We start from the raw sequence: 5,921 nt of genomic DNA on the forward strand, positions 1-5,921 counted from the left end.
TACATGCATATAGATCATGACTTAAGGGAAATTTTCATATAAAGAACACAAAATTTGGTGTAGCCAATTGGCGGGAATTAATTTTTAAAGTTCAGGTGTGCAGAAAAATACTGCTGCCATAAAAATGTCTAAATAAGATACATCCCTAATGATACAATACAATGTCAACACAACCAATTCTTAGAATACAATAAAAATGTCTAAATAAGAAATTCCTAGGAGTTTATCAAGTCGATGCACCTGTTACAGATGAGTACAATTTAGTTCAAATAAAATGGTAATTATGCAAACGAATTGTCTTTTGAATTTTAAAATTGTTATACCCGAATGTCTTGCTGAAGTTGCCTCTTGATTATGTTGTCAAGCATTACGCCTCTTCGCAGGGGCCTCCATTTTGTCCATAGCCATTTTAATTCGCTTGTGTTTTCTCCTACCCTTATTTACTTTATCCGGATCTGGCCTTATAATGGGGCCATTATACAATGACCAATCCCGTTTATTTCCAAATCCATTGAAACGACCAGACCAAGTGTTTATATAATTTTGTAAGTTGTAATATGGGCTAACATAGTCGTTAGGATTTAGCCTCCTCACGAAACAAACTGCAAGAACATGGTTACATGGGATTCCTGTTAATTGAGGTCTCCGACACAAACATATAGGCATTCCTTCCGGAGGGAAGGTAACATTGTACTTCACTTCGCCCCGAACACCCTTCAATTAAAAAAATTTATTTACATCAAATGTATTACGTGAAAGTAAATAATTAGATTTTTCATATAAAGAACTTACTGTCTCGAGAAGTCCATCTTTATCAATAACCTCATAGTTGTTATGGCCATAATACATCGGTCTTACATCATGTTTTCTTGCTTTCTCATTACAACGATGTAAAACTAGTGTAATGTTCATTGAAAAATCCAATCCCGTTGTCCATGCACCTGTTGGTACTACAATTGCATACAATTTCCATTGACATTTTGAAGATTTACATTTAACTCTATACTTGGTTTTGCTGCTGTTTAGCACGTCTAACTCTGTGTTTTTGGTTAGGTGAAATTTAGCAAGTTCTGATTTTAGTTTGGCTTTGGATTCAAACATTTGACCTTCAGCAAATTTTTCATCTAACCTGGGGGGGTTCGCAAAAAATGCACGATCCGCGTATGGCATTGGCAATTCATCGTGGAATGAGGAACATGGATGCTTAGGTCCTCGATTGAGAAATGGGATCGAGTTGTGCCAATCCTTCAATATTTCTCGGTCGTTCATTTCAGCCTCCGCTTCGTCTATATCTGCGTTCCATGCTTCATCCGAATCATCATCATCAAAAGAACTTCTATCAGATTCTGTGTCTTGATCTGATTGCTCACAAAGGTCGTCACCGGCCTGAACCGGATGTGTGTAGTTGGGTACAGGTACACTGCCCGAATTAGGATCAAAGCCGGTCTGAACCGACAGTGTGTTACTACCTCCGGGCAAACTATCTGGACACGGATCATAACTGGTTTGGTTTCTAGCCTGGTGCGCCTCAGCTACCAATTCTATAACCTTAAATCCAGCCACTTGAGCTACAGTTTGTTTAATGACATCCCAAGTTTCCTCATTTTCTATCCGAAATAGTGAGAAATGGTACAATCCGGGCAGTGCTGTGTTCATACGTACCCTGATTGTCAATTTGACTCGACTCGGAAGCAATTCAAGTCCAACGTATATTTGCCGTCTTATAATGACAAAACTGGTAGAATCAGATACAGTAAAGGTAAATGCAGCCCCTATGTCATAACCAACACCTGTTGAAGTGCTTTGAAGGTTACCACCATAATACACATTGATCAATAGCAGTGACATTTTGCTGAACAAAAATCAAACACTAAATTAATAAACATATGAGTAAAAAAAATACTAAATAAATATATGAGTAAAAAAAACACACTAAATATATAAACATATAAAAAAACAATACATAATATATGAGTACAGAAAAACAATAAATATAAACATATGAGTAAAAAATAAACTAAATATAAATATATGAGTAAAAAAACTCAAAATATAAACATATGAGTAAAAAAAACTAAAATATAAACATATGAGTAAAAAATAAACACTAAATCAAACTCTAAATATTTTTCAATTTTATAACACTAAATATAAGCATATGAGTAAAAAAAACTCACAATAATGATCAGAAGACGATGCTGAGTACAATGGTGGTGGCGATCTATTCATATGACAACTCTATTGAATCTAAAAAAAAGAAAATAAGAAAAAATAGAAGGAAGAAGAAAGAAAAATGGAGATCGGGAAGAGAAGAAGAAGGGTGAGTCTGGTTAAGTGGTAAAGTGTGAACCTACACCGATCCACAGGACCGGTGGACTAATTTTTAAGCTACACCGATCCACAGGATCGGTGCAGGTTTTTTTTGGTGTAGTCCTCCGTGTAATATGTGTGGCAGACACAGAATAGGCTCCACCGGTCCCTAGGACCGGTGTACTTTTGATTTTTTTTGCTCCACCGATCCTAGGGATCGGTGGAGGCTAGTTACAGAAAATCTTGTCATCCAAGGCTTGTTTCAACGAAACATTTTTCATTAATTCTAAATAAAAAAAAAATCACTAAATTGCGTGCCAAATAGACAAACAGAAACAGGGACTTAATTAGAAGTGTTTTCAGCTCAAGTATAATTAAGGTCATGTTATTTTCTTGTTAGCTTGATGTGAATTACTACATAGGTTATTTTGTATGAGTGAGACTGATAATATATATATTACGGATCGATTCGTTTTATGATTTTTTTTTATTTCAAATAATTAATCTGAACTGTTAGACATAATCTTCATATGAAAATGTACCTGTAATTGTATTTTATATTTGTTTAGAATCTTTTTACTAATATTTTAGATAGTAGAAATTAGTAAATTACTGTATTGAATGGTCTAAATTTAAGACCAAGTAATTTTTTACTTATATAAAAAATAAAAGTATTTTAAAAAAATAAATATATTTTCATTTAAAGATCTTATTTAATAATTCAGATCGACATTAAAAATACAAATATAATTATGTAACAATGGTCCGTCCGTAGTATCCATATTATTGCATTATTATTATTATTATTATTATTATTATAAATAAGTAATTATATGTAGAGGAGGGATCCACTTACACTTTATTTTAGTGACACCGAATTACACTCTATATTTTCAAAGTTTTTAAAGTTCAAACAATTGATTCAAACTGTTCAACATGATGGATATATTAAAATGTGTTTGTAGATCAAATTTTATATTTTTTTGAATTTTTTTACTATTTATTAAGTATTTTACAAAATTGTTGTTTTCAGACTACTGAATTTGTGTACCCTTTTAATAAATAGTAAAATAATTCAAAAAATTATAAAATTTAAGATATCTACTATGTTAAATTGTTTGAATCTTAGATTTTAAAAATATAGAGGTATTATAAAAATATATAATAATAAGTGGATTCTTCTTCTTGTATCCATTTACAAAGAAACCGAAGGCGTGCTAGCATATTGTTTATATATATATATATATATATTTGGATGATGACTGTCCCTGTCCCAAAATTTGACCGCGCAGCTACTTTTGGACTATGGTGAGCTGGTAAATTTGAACACATTAATAAAAGGAGGCAAGTGTGAAGTGTGGTAATTAATTAAAGCATCCGGTTCGACATCATGTTGTCTCAAAGCTTGTAAACAAAGGTAATTATTTGTCCTATAGTGGGGGTTAATTTATAGTTATACCAATTCTTTAGTTAGAATAATATAGCACTTGATTTCAAATTTGAAAGTTCAAACATGATTAATAAAATAATGTTTCAGCTTTGATTTTTGATTTTTTTTTTGTATAGTTTGAAGACCCTGAGACTCAATCTTATCCGAACGGAAATTAATTTAATTAATTATGTGCGAAATGATTGAATATAGAAAAGGTCCAGGTATGTGTCCTTGGTTTATTTAAAAAAATTAAATGAATTTTCAACTTTTAAAAATCAAGGTGGTTCCGAAAAATTGATTTGCATTAAATAGTCTTTAAGTTTAAAAAAAAAATATTAAACAGTTAATTAGTCGTTTTAAGTTCTCCCAAAATAACCAAATCCGTCATTCTCAGTTCTCAAGGACCAATCTAATTTTGTTGTCACAATTTCAAGGACCAATTTGATGCAAATGAAAGTTTGTTGATCTTTTTACAAAAGTTCAAGTGCCAAAATGTAAATTTTCTCTTAAATATATATTAATTAATTTATAAAAGTTAATTAATTTTTAATATAATCATAAAAAAATATGAAGAGAAGGTTTAAGTACCTTCAAGTTTATAGTCCGGTATATGAACATCTTTTGATATATTTTTTTTTTCAATAAAAGTGGATGAAATCCACTGACTTTCATTAATAAAAGCCATACAAATTAATTTCGTGAGGGCATGTAAAAAAGATGGTTGTAATTATTTTTATTTCGTGAGGGCATGTAAAAAATGTACCTGTAAAAAAGAAAAGGATAAAATTATCTGTATCACTATCAACTAAAAAGAAGAAGAAAAGCATCGGATCCAATTATATAAAAACGAAACATGTTACATGTATGATGTACGGCGGTTTTAGAGAAAAAAATATCATATTCATTTTTGTCGGCGTTTGAAATCTTCTAATTTCTAAATATTAAAAAGAACTTGATCGGGTCCCACAAGACATGACACAGGAAGAAACGTATGACCACCTTACCTAATCAATTCGTCATATTGAATGCTCGCAAAACGATAACTAGTCTGACTGACTGAGTGTGGGCCATAGTAGAATATACTATTTAAAAGATATTTGGATTTGCCTGCTACTCTGCTAGTCTAGGATTCACAGATTATACAAAAGGATAAAGGATAATATTCTTAAACGACGAACCAATTATATTAACACGAGCAACCAGATGTCAAATTTTGTAATGGAGCACAAATTGGCTTTACCCGGTCTAGTATATTTTTAAGTTTGTGTAAATAAAAAATCAAACATGTGGACAATTTATTAAGAAACTGTAAAACTAAGAAATAATGTTGTAAAACAAATTGTGTAAGAAAATAAATTTGTAGTTTGAAATTGAAAATGTTGTTTGAGATATAAATAACATAACAAAATTTATGTTATCTTGGTCATATGTTGTGTAGTGATCACACCGATTGGTGTTATGTATTACGTTATGTTAATTTTTTCGGAGAATGATTACGACACGCGAATGAATATAGACATGTATGTACGAGTCACAATACGTAATCGACTTGTGCTGTATCATACCGTAACAGAACATCATGCCACGACATATCAAATAACAGCTTAGATTATTCTACATCTCTACGTGTCATCCTAAAGAAATGACACAATTGATGCTGAAATTTTTTGGCAATATAATATTAATTTTTTAACAAGCATTTAGTAATCAGCTAGCTAAATTCTGCGTTTATTATAAGAATTATATGATCGATGAACGATGAACAAACCTGAACGTATGAGAACGCATGAACATACATGCGCATTTTTTTTTATAAAATACATCTCGAACACGTATACTTAAATTCAGATAGTTATTGAAGTTTCGTTGCATTAAGTTCTACCTTCTCTTTTTTTCCAACTTGGACAATTTTTTCTTTGGTAGAATTTAATGCATGGAATTCGTCAAGATGCAAACTCAAATAACTCCATTAAAATACAAAAATTGTAACACTCACAAGACCATTTCAACCATATCTTTGTCATGCTAAGTCATATAAAATTTTCAATCTTATTTGCCAATACTCCCAAAATATGGGAAGCAAAATTAGCGTGCAAATTAAATCAGGCGAAAATTACTGCAAGGATTTTCTATTTTTGCAATTTAAGTCTCTATCAACAAAATAATAGATACGAAAAGA

General features: G+C 31.1%; 1 long non-coding RNA gene across 1 annotated transcript; it reads right to left on the bottom strand.

Moving 5' to 3' along the window:
* Nucleotides 1–219: 219 nt before the first annotated feature.
* LOC144557907 (uncharacterized) lies at nt 220–929 on the bottom strand. The gene is made up of 3 exons (XR_013512817.1): nt 793–929; nt 324–714; nt 220–240 (listed from the first exon to the last, which is right to left on the bottom strand). It is a non-coding gene; the product is annotated as an uncharacterized LOC144557907 (long non-coding RNA).
* Nucleotides 930–5,921: the final 4,992 nt, after the last annotated feature.

Source organism: Carex rostrata, chromosome 8, assembly GCF_964058835.1.
Source record: "Carex rostrata chromosome 8, lpCarRost1.2, whole genome shotgun sequence".
Classification (NCBI taxonomy): Eukaryota; Viridiplantae; Streptophyta; class Magnoliopsida; order Poales; family Cyperaceae; genus Carex; species Carex rostrata.